Here is a 12,387-nt window from a genome sequence, read left to right on the forward strand (position 1 = left end):
CATCAGTTGAATTAGCTGCTCCAAATGAAAATAGTTTCAGAAATGAAGACAAGAAACAAAGCAGTGACGAAAATTTGGATTATGTCATTGTGGATATTCCTACGACAGGAGGATGCTAAAATATGATTCAATGGTACAGGTAGGCAACGTGTTTCTGTTTAATGTACTAGCATCTCGCTAGCTATGTAGCCTGCTGCCATGGTTAGCCTATAATACAGATTCATGTGTCATGTTTGTTATTTTTTTATACTTCCCTTAGCCACTGTGTAAACATGCGTTTCAAAGCAAGGTTCACTGTGACTCGAGATTGCAACATAATCTGATCAGTTCCTAGCAGGTTTGTTTGTAGCCGTAGCTTGTTATTTTGCTGGTCGGGGAGTAGCTCTGAGAATAGGTTCTGGCTTTGGAGAAATGGTACGACTGGGGTTCGAACACTGCAGGCTACTGTGTTTGTGCTGCATGTTTTCAGGAAGGGTTTTACACTCTTCATTAGACCACCAGTTAAACACCTCATCTCGTCTACTTTCCCTCCTTGCAATTCCATCAGTCAGGTACGCAGGATAATTAAGAGTTCTATCTGGTGCAAAGTAGTTTGTGTCGCTGGACAAATAGTCTAGTCATTATAGGGGGTCCACGCGCACCCCCCGTAATTGTTGTTGACACCCATTTTTTTAGACTCCTTAATATGTCTAGTTAACAATAAAAGATGTTAACATTGCTGCAAATTGTCCCATGACTGTTTTTCAGAGGTCATCTTGGAAACTGTGCAATAGCGATTTGTTCAATTCTGACATTTAACTATTCTCATAACCTTTGAACCAGACATGGTACAAAGACAAATGAGACCACTTTTCCACATAATTCCAGCATGGGGAATTGATTGGAAGGGTCATTAGGTTCATAAAAACATGTTTAGACTACTTTGTAGGACAAAAATGACTAAAATCTATCAAATATTCTATAGATTTGGACATTAACTAATGTCTAGGTTTTCAAAAAATAGTGCAAAGATTACAGAAATTGCAAGCATTTATGACTAAATACATTCCTTGACTTCAGGTGACTACCATATATATTGTCATTAACATCAAAACATCCCTGCAACCTTTTATGGCTATGCTTAGTCATGGTTGATGCGAAAAGCACAATATATCAGCAATCTGATGCATTGATGAATTGACTCTCCCAAAACATCTAACAACAGATTTGTCAGTGGTTTACAATAGTTTGAGATGCACATGGAACATAATAAAAGTTTGCCCAGTTTTTGGTGACAAGAAAGGCCTGAATGTCAAGATGGCCGCTACCAGGCCCAAAAAATGAGCATTGTCTGAAAATTACCATACAATGACCCGAAATAGTGATTGATATGCATTTTCATAATGTAATATTCTTAATACCATACTTACTTGATGGGTAAGCAATTCTAAATACATTTTGACATTGAGGAAATCCATTATCCACATACAAATAAACGTATTGAATTAGATCGAAATTAGTGAAATAGAGCTGGCATGTGTAGGTGTTTTACTCCATGTTTTCTGACTTAATCAGTTCATGTTTTGAGTAATTGCACTACTGTGTACTGTTAACAACAATTTGAAATTCTCACTCTTCAGCAATTCTGAAGATTTGGAATCAGAATACTTTCATTTGATATTTCCTAACTCCTTGTTGGCAGCACAGTGCATACAATTTCTCGCAAAAAAATTCACCCATTATTGCTTTAAAACATGCAACACGCCAGCCAGCTCCTGAACATTTCTATTTTCCTGCAATTTGCCAGAAGAATCCATCCCAATTTCCATGGTAACACAACATGCCCAAACACCTACTGTATGTCAACAAGGATACTAAACGATGCAACAGCTACAGCAGGGTTTCCCAAACTGGAGTGTGCAGCCTGCTATAAGGTGATGCATGAGCTGAATAGAGCAATGGCGGATATGTGTGTTTTTCCAGCATTAACCTAATGAACATTAAGTAGTTTTCAATTGTATGTTGAATTGTATGCAGGAAGGGCCATCTGAAGTGTATTCTCCTAGACTGCATACTGTATAACAAGTGCAACAATGCAACAAGTTTCATTGTAATTACAGCAGAAAAATTGTCAGGTCTATCCCCAACACGACTGTGCATAATGTGCCATCAGCACACAAAAATATTCGTTAAGGGGTGTGCGAACCACATTGAAATGTACAAGGGGGAGCGCAGGGGGAAATGTTTGGGGAACCACTGATCTACAGTATCAAGCCAGGGGGGTATACTGAGAACATGGTTAAGTGATAAACCAGACTAAGTTAACCAACAAGGAATGGTAAATGTGTTAATAGAGTTGCTAAACTATCTCTTTATACCAACAAGCCATGACCCCATCATGTTTCAAAGCTATCACCATCAAAGTTGTCCCAAATAAATCATTCCTATTCTGATGCCAAGCATCATGAAATGCTTTGAAGGGCTAGTCTTGTCGCACATCCAACAACAAATCCACCCATCCACCTTCTTCTTGATCGCATTGTATGCTCAGCCAGGTTTTCCACAGAGGATGCAATCTCTCCAGTCCTCCCAGACTTATCCATCTCTATAAAAAGACTAATAGAGAATGCATTGACTTATGAGGATGCTGGTCATGGATTACAATTCAACATTCAGAAAGACTTCTTTAGCCAAGCACCAAATGCCAAGAACCTCATTTACCATAACTCTGAGCACAGGGCCAAAGGTGTGCTCAGTCCTCAGTGCTAAACAACCTATTAGCACCAACCCTCTTTAGAAGTTTGCAGATGACCGAGCTCTAGTGGATATCCTCACCATCAGTTGATAAGACTGGTTGACGTTGTTGATGTGGCACAGACACAACAACCTCCAGCTGACAGGTAGCGAGACTGAAGAGATTGTCATCTTCCATACCCAATACCCAAGGCAAACCCAACACCCTTCACACCCTTCACACATCGCTGGTTTTGTTACTGGTGTAGAGAGAGTGAGCAACACGAAATCCCTGCAGAGAAGCATGAGTGAGGCTCTCTACTGGGACACCAACCCTTCGTCACTGATATGCCACTGCTTCCTGCAGGTGGGCAAGTGCTTCACCACCCATCATGAGCTCAGCTATGTGAGCTGTGGCAAAAAGGTTTGCTATGTCCCTCACCACAATGTCCAGAGCATGGAGATGCCAGTGCACTAAGGGACATGGAGTAGGCCATAGGATGGCTTTAAAATACAGCAATCGGATCACTATCTCCTACCTTGCCACTTGCCACAGGAAGAGCGCTACCAGGGCCCTGCAGCTTGAGCTTTCTAGGCCACTAATGTCAAGTGCTCAAATGGTCAGTAACAATAACAATTCTTGATAGTGACTTTAAAAACACCTCCAAGGTTGTTTTACATGGCCTCTGTGTGTGTGTGTGTGTGTGTGTGTGTGTGTGTGTGTGTGTGTGTGTGTGTGTGTGTGTGTGTGTGTGTGTGTGTGTGTGTGTGTGTGTGTGTGTGTGTGTGTGTGTGTGTGTGTGTGTGTGTGTGTGTGTGTGTGTCCATTTGAACAGCAGCGTGTAGGCCTACATTAGTTGCCTGTAAAGCTCATTTTGCAGAGCTCTGGCAGTGTTCTTCCTGTGCCACTTGGCACACAGAAGGAGATATTAAACCATTCTATGGTCTTCTCCACGTTCCCTGGTGTACTGGCATATCTCCTGGCATCTCCTCCATACTCTGGACAGTGATGAGGGACACAGAATACTTTGCACCATTGGCCATGTGCACTAGACCCCCTCTGTTCTCTATGCCATAACATACCGGTACATCTACTGCTTTTATTACTGTTGCTGACAATTTACTGTGGTCTAGTATTTCATTATGGTCACTGAATTAGTTTGACATTATCTTGTTTTTTGTGCCTCTGCACTTAAGGTAGGTTTGGATATGTTAGATATATTATTTGTTGTGCCTTTGCACATCAGATGCTGTCCTGTTTTGCAATTCCATGTGTGTCCTGTCTTGTCTTTGCATTTTTGAAACACAAATTTGGTCTTTTGTATGAGTTTCTGGCTTTCTACTATTCATCACAAAAAACAAGATATTAAATCAAGATATAAATGAGATACATTTTAAAATGACAGTACACATAAACAACAAAAGGCTAATGAAATTTTAAAAAGAAATAAACACTATACGCAAAAAGATTAGTGTTACTTACACTACACATGATGATTTTCCCCCCAATAATTTTACAAAACCACACAGTTCTAGTGAACTTCTTCCATATGAAATTGTACTTATCACTTACCCATCAAGCAAATATAATAATTATAATATGACATGGTCAAAACATTTATCAAACATCACTATTCCCGGTCGTTTTAAGGTAATTTTTGGGCCACGATCATGCAAAGGGTCTGTTGGCGGCCGTCTTGAAGTTGAGACCTTTTTTAAAAGTCAGAGCTTGGCAAAGTTTTATTATGTTCTATGTACATCTGAAACTATTGTAAACCACTGAAAAATCTATTCCTAGAAGTTTTGGGAGGGTCAAGTCATCAATGCATCTCAATGTATCAGACTGCTAATATTTTGCTTTTCGCCTCAACCATGACTAAGCATAGCCCCAAAAGGTTGCAGGGATGTTTCGATGATAATGACAGTATGTATGGAAGTCACCTGAAGTCAAGGAATGTATTAAGTCATAAATGCTTGCAATTACTGTCATCTTTGCACTATTTTTCAAAACTTATAAACTAGTTCCTGTCCGAATGTGTAGAATATTTGATAAATTTTAGTAATTTTTGTCCTACAAAGTAGTCTAAACATGTTTATATGAACCTAATGACCATGCTGGACCATGCTGGAATTCCATGCTGGAATTGTGTGGAAAAGTGGTCTCATTTGTCTTTTTACCATGTCTGGTTCAAAAGTTATGAGAGTAGTCAAATGTCAGAATTGAACAAATCGCTATTGCACAGTTTCCAAGATGACCTCTGAAAAACAGTCATGGGACAATTTGCAGCAATGTTAACATCTTTTATTGTTAACTAGACATATTAAGGAGTCTAAAAAAATGGGTGTCAACAACAATTACGGGGGGTGCGCGTGGACCCCCCATAATGACTAGACTAAAAGAGACGTGCTGCTGATTCAAGGCATGACTTCTAGTTGATTAGGTGGACAGTTTTCTGCCGAGATTGCATCGTGCTTGTGGTAGGCTAGCCGATGCAATCATTTGGAGAGAAAAGTATATCAAGGCTTGAACGTGATGTTTTGCGAGTGAATGACCATCACTAATATGCACTTCCGATGCCCGATCCCCCTTTTCCCGACTGACATTAAGTTTACATTTTAATTCGTGTACTTTTACACGCACCTTTCAGTTGTTCGCAGTGCATATGGTTCTTGCACTGTTTAAGGAAATTAAAGTATTTTAATTGTCGTTTTCTGACTACTGATTATTTAGTAGGCTAGTCAATGGATGACGGTGCCGATGAGAGTGAGAGAGAGAGAGAGAGAGAGAGAGAGAGAGAGAGAGAGAGAGGTTCCCGTGTGTCTGCACCACAGAATCAAATAATCAATGTGACGGTGGAATTTTATGAACGGCATTTTCTCCGGGAGGCAATTTTTTTTCTAACATAGAGAGAGAGAGAGAGAGAGAGAGAAAGAGAGAATCCGCTGTGATGCTGCACCTTGGTTACATGTCTTGTCTCTGGCACCTGCCGTGGTGTAGTCCGGTTTGTCTGGCATCCTGGTGCTGTGGTTTATGTGGCATGATGGTGTTGTGTGTTGTGTGTAACCCTAACAACAACCCGCGCTCGCCATGCGGTCGCAGTCTACTTGGAAGCAGTGGGGAACATAGAACCCTTTTTTTGTAAAAAGGGTTCTAAGTTCCCCGGTAGCAGGGAATAGGGGATAGGACCCAGGGAATATAGGGATATCTTACTGTGTCAGCAGGAGTACACACAGAGAAAACTTCATAAAACAGTCATAAAACTTTGGTTTGTGGACTATGAAAACCTAAGATAGAGCTCATTAGGCCTGTGTATTGTGCGACTTCAGCTAGTCTACAGTGAAATATATCTCCAGTGAAATATATCTCACTCATTCCCAAGTCACAAATGCAGCACCTAGAAACAGACATTAAGGAAACACATTGGGGTAATGTTGTAAAGGATAAGAATTGTGAACAAGCATGCAATGTCTGGTCTAGTTACGGATCTCCTGTTATACACAGGCCTTAGGAACAAGGCCACATCAGAATTTAGGAAGGCCAGAGCAAACTACTTTCTTGATATTATAAAACAAGCAAAAGGTAACTCAAAGTTATTATGGAGAACTATTGATCAACTCTCAGGAAAAGAACGCAAAGAGACTGTACCCCTTAATCTTAAAATAAATGACACATTGCAAAATGATAGTCTAATAATTGCAAATAGTTTTAATGATTATTTTATTAACTCTGTTTTAGAATTGGGTGGCAGCACATCAGCTCCTTGTCCGTCAACCAATCTAGACAGATCTCAATTCTGTGTTCAAAATTGTGCAATCTCTGTCTTGGATTTTAATATTATAGATGAAGTAAAAATAAATAAAATTTTATCAACTATATCCACCTCCAAAGCTAAAGACATCTGGGGCATGGACACCTTTCTCCTAAAGAAATTTAAAGATGTCTTAACTACTCCCATAGCTCATATAGTAAACAAGTCCTTGGAGGAAAATTATTTTCCTAATATACTAAAAACAGCTATAGTGACTCCTATCTTTAAAGCTGGGGACAAACAGGATGTCACTAATTATAGACCCATTAGTATATTGCCGGCCATTTCGAAAATAATAGAAAAAACAGTTGCTGAACAGCTTGTGGAGCATTTAAACACAAAAAAACTCATGCACCCCATGCAGTTTGGTTTTAGAGCCAACCACTCAACCGACACTGCATGCTGCTATTTTATAGAACACATCAAGGCAAATCTTGATAATGGAGGAGTGGTGGGTGCTGTGTTCTTAGACCTTCGCAAGGCTTTTGACACAGTCAATCATCCAGTACTCCTCTCAAAGTTGGCGTGCTTTCAGTTGGCTCCAGGTGTACTAAACTGGATAGAGTCCTATCTATTAAATAGGGCCCAATGTGTTAAGATAAATGATAAAATGTCTTCCTTAAAAGCATGCTCTATAGGGGGTGCCACAAGGTTCCATATTGGGACCTTTGTTGTTCAGCACTTACATAAATGATCTTCCATCTGTATGTGAGGGTGTGGAGATACTGATGTATGCTGACGACACTGTATTATTTACACACGGCAAAGATCCGGTACAGGTGGCCAGCGAATTGACTCAAACACTAACTAAGGTCTCAATGTGGTTAAAAACCTCCTGTCTCACACTAAATACCAACAAAACTGTCACAATGTATTTTCACAATAGATTTAAACTAAATGTTGTTCCAGACATATATGTTGATGGAACAAAGCTAAATAATGTTGATGAGTTAAAATATTTAGGCCTATGTGTGACCTTAGATTCTACTCTTAAGAAACACATTAAAAAGCTGGGTAATAATGTAAAGTATAGCATATCAAATTTTAGACATATCCGTAACTCTCTGAGTATTGATGCTGCTGTGACTTATGTCAATGCTATGATCATGTCCCACCTGCATTATTGTTTATCAAGCTGGTCCCAGGCCAACAAGACTGTCTTAAAATCCATTGATTCACTATACAAGCAGGCCCTGAAGGTCCTAGATAGAAGATATTTTCAGTACCACCATTGTCCTATACTGAGCAAGTATAATATGCTCAGCCTTGAAAACATCATACAATTTTCTGATCTGCGGCTAATCCATAAAATTATTCACAATGCAGCACCCCCACCCCTAAGAACATTTGTTCAACCCTGCTCTGAATTGATGAGCAGAACGTCAAGATCCACCATTAGGGGTGATTGTAGTCTCCCAATCCGACGAACTGCTTTTGCTCACTCAGCCTTCTCCTTCAGGGCAACCAAAACATTGAATAGTCTACCCAGTAACCTAAAAAGTATTACTGATTATCAGGCCTTCTCAAGGGGTGTGAAAAAATGGATATTAACCAACCAGTCTTGTCAACATTAATCATATGTTTTTAAAATATGACTCACACTGTATGCCATTTTAGTGTGTGTGTGTGTGTGTGTGTGTGTGTGTGTGTGTGTGTGTGTGTGTGTGTGTGTGTTTGTGTGTGTGTGTGTGTGTGTGTGTGTGTGTGTGTGTTTGACCTATGGCCTATGGATGTGCTTACTTGTTTATATCTTGTCTATGTTATTGTATTTTAATATTTGTTTTACCTGTCCAGGGACTGCAGATGGAAATTAGCTATATAGCTTTAATCTGGCACAAGCCATCTCTTTACTTCTGTAATCAATGTGTATTGTGCATGGTCCCTGTTGAACTAAACTAAATAAACTAAACTAAACTAAACTACAATCAAACCTGGAACAGAATCATGTGAATGCCTATTTATGAAATTAGTCTTTGAAATTGATCTTTGAAATTAGCCTTTTTTCCTAATTACATCAAATGTGTTCCAATTTGAAGTGGGTATGAACAACTACCAGTTTCCAGACAAAGCAGTGGAGTGTATATGCATGTCTATACCACCAGATGCTACTTACACCTGCTTTGAATGCATCGGATCGAAGGTGTCTGACGTAGTAGACAAATGTAATTATTCTAATGCAAAGTGTCTCCCTTGTCCCCATACACTGTTTGGATGTATTTAGTGTGGTGTGGATATCTTTTATCTTGTTGTTTGGGCCTGTCTCTCTCCGTGCGTGCGTGCACGTGTGTGTGTGTGTGTGTGTGTGTGTGTGTGTGTGTGTGTGTGTGTGTGTGTGTGTGTGTGTGTGTGTGTGTGTGTGTGTGTGTGTGTGTGTGTGTGTGTATACATTAGCAGCTGGTAGGTGTCCAGTAAGTACTATGGTAAATCCTAACACCTCAAGGGAATATGTTAAACTGAATAAGGGAATAGCCTGGCTTTTAGCCCACTTAGTAGTGTGTCCTTTCCCCCATCTGTAGCAAGGCAGATTGGAGATCTGGACCATCACAGCTCCAAACAAAGCAGTAAAACAAGACTATGCAGGTTACATAGACAGGTATGACTACCATATGGGTAAACATTGATAGTAGTGCGATTTATTATCCCTTCTTTAAACTTTCCAGGCACAAGAAGTGACAGTATAATACGATGTGAACTTTCATTGTATAGCCACTGAAAACAGATGAATTTGGAACCATGTATGTCCCTGATTACGTAATTGGAAGACTGGGCCAACCACGCTACAAGGAAATGGAAATGCCAAATGACTCTCGACCAAAGTCTGTCGTAGAACTTAAATAACACAAATAGCAAGCCATAAAACATGTCACATTATAAGAGATTCACTACAGATTCAATGTCATGCTTACCCAAAAAATCAAATGTCCTATATTAAAGAGAAATTACATTAGTTGTGACAATTTTAGGATCGCATCGAGCTGAAATTGTGTTGCGTGGACTAGCCATGACACACCTTTAAAGAGAAGCAAAGTCGCAAGTCAACTGAGACTTTCCCTACCACTTTCCTGAACTGCTGCCAGAAAGGGCAACATGCTTTGGCCACAAGCTTATGATGACGTACTTAGACGAGCATCATAACAAAAAACTGATCCAAGAAAATCTGATCTTCACATTTGTATCAAGTTTTGGTGCTCTGGGATGAAAAACATCCAAACTGCGAGGGGAGGATAACAATTTGTCGATATTCAGACAGGCTTGTTAAAACAGGCACATCGCCAACTCTCTCAAACTGCAGAGGGTGACTGTAACATGTTTGCATCGCTGGTGACTGGCAGACTTGACTAACCAGGAGAATTAACATCTCACCCCATAGCGTAACAAAGTGCCATCTGGTCTCTTACCTGATCATGTTAGCATCTGCCACTGAGACGTCTAGGCCTGAAAATGTGTATGGATGAGAGAGTGTGTGTGGTGTTTATACCCGTCTGTCAGTCTATCCTTGTCTGTGTGTGTGTGTGTGTGTGTGTGTGTGTGTGTGTGCGTGTGTGTGTGCGTGTGTGGTGTTTGTACCTGTCTGTCGATCTGTCTGTGTGTGTGTCCTTGTCCGTGTGTGTGTGTCCGTGTGTGTGTGTCCGTGTGTGTGTGTGTGTGTGTGTGTGTGTGTGTGTGTGTGTGTGTGTGTGTGTTTGTGTATTGGCACAAGCATCCGGCAGCCCCGTCTGGTCTTGGGGTTGAAGGTTATGGCTAATGAGCCAGACACACTCCACCACAGCCCACCCTCCCCTCCCTCTGGACCTCATGCTGTCCCAGGGTAGTCTGGATGCGGTGGTATTGACACGGGTCTCAGGTGCTCATAGACAGGCCTGATTAGAGGCTGATGCTGAGGGCCTGTCTAGGTCAATCTGTCTTATTTTGCCACGCCTCTTAATGCGTTAAATAAGATCAATCTGTCTGAGGTTTTTACCGCTTTTTCTTCAGTATTGAGTTCAAAGCACTGGCCCGAGAAAAGAATTTGATGGTTGGCCGGTTGGTAAATAATTTAGAATGTTAAAAGGGGGCGTTAGCTACTCATGTCCAGGGAAGATCCTCCATCCATAGGCTTTCTGTGTCCACTCCTGTCAGCTTATGGCTTGTGTCCGTCTCAGTCGGATGATGACCTAGTCTGACTGCCAGCTGGTGAGAGGCCTACTACTGAAAGGGGAGCATACTGTACCTTTGTCAGCACAGCTCCATTCCCACAGCCCTGTGGTGAGTGTATTGTTAGAAAGGTGACAACCCTTGAGCTGGTAAAATATAATTTCCACTTGGTTGGTACCACATTTTCTTGATAAATGAAACTTAATGGAAGAGTGCAAAGCTTTGCTCAGACCAAAACAATCCCCAACCATAACCTGTTAGTGAAGGTTTTTTTTTTTTTGAGAAAACAACATCTTTGATTGAGCTTGAGACAACTTACTGTAAGACTGTGGAAACAGGGCTGACTCCGCTGGAAGTCCCACAGTAATCAACAAGTCAAAGGAGGACTGTAACGGTGACAGAGGAACATGTAGGAAAAACACAAATGGGCCTCAGGCTTTGAACTCCCATCGTCATATTACAGGTCCATTGCAAAATGCTTCACCATGCAAAAGGGGCAATATTTGTGTAAATGTCCCAAGTAATAAAGTAAACAAAATATGATGCAAAATGACAGTGTAATATCATATCACAAAAGAGGAGATGTACTGCACCAAATACTACATTGCTCTTAGTAAACATGGCCACGGGTGTGTGCTTTATCGATTCAATGGAACTATTCTCTCTGTTATCGTTTGTCCAATAGCATATATGTGGTGAGCCCAGTGAAATTCGTCCTTTTCATTTCTGCCTGATGCAAGTGAGGATTGTTTAAATGGAGGACATAGCGATTCCAACTTGCCTCACTCCAAATGGAAGAAATAAAACAACAGAACCCCCCCCCCCCACACACACACACACACACACACACACACAGTGCCTGCCAAGGATGGTATTGTCTTTCCACCAAAATGAGATACAGTTATGATAATTGTGCATACGGACACAGTAGACACTTGCTGTGGAAAATGACAAGTCACAGAAAATTACATCCAAGAAGTTTTCCATAAAAAAGTGAGCATGTTTTCGCCACAACTCCCTGGGAACCAAATTATCATACCCTGACTTTTCAGCTACAGTACAGGAAATAACATGTGAAGGACTGCTAACGTCATCCCATGACAAGCATGCACACAGCCCATTAGCTTACAGCAACGAGTTTGTCTCCTCCAATCAGCTCGTGCCGAAACTGCTCTCTGCGTCTAAGGCCTCTTAGTCAGCCAATTATCGCCTAAAAGCCGGTATGTGTGTTGACAAGAACATAAGTCACGTAAGTAGTGGACCTTGCGTAACGATCATGCATAAACATGTCCAGTTTGTTGTGTTGTGTGTTTTCCCATTGCCTCCTAGTCCAAGTGGTGGCTTTTGGGACGGGGTAATTGGCTACTTTCACATGCTAAGAGTGTTTGCTGCTTTTATATACAGTGCAATAAAACGGGCTGTAAACCAGACTAGCATACATTACGCGGTCAGCTTTGTGATGAAGGAGATACAGTACGGTCTCATAAAGGGCACCGATTATATACCTTGGGCTGTGCTTATCATATTTATCCTATCTGCAAAGGTTATTTTGTAGAGGCTAAAGAGATTGCGCGATAAGCAAGAATAGTTCACTCCTTGGGTATTCCGGTTTCTTCATGACCAAGGGAAGGGAGAAGAGAGCGAGAGAGATTTAAAGCTCCCTATAACCTTTGGGTGGAGAGTGATGAGAAACATTATATTGGCCATTTGTCTTTGTGACAAAATCCGTTTT

This window comes from Engraulis encrasicolus, chromosome 9 (genome assembly GCF_034702125.1).
Source record: "Engraulis encrasicolus isolate BLACKSEA-1 chromosome 9, IST_EnEncr_1.0, whole genome shotgun sequence".
Taxonomy (NCBI): Eukaryota; Metazoa; Chordata; class Actinopteri; order Clupeiformes; family Engraulidae; genus Engraulis; species Engraulis encrasicolus.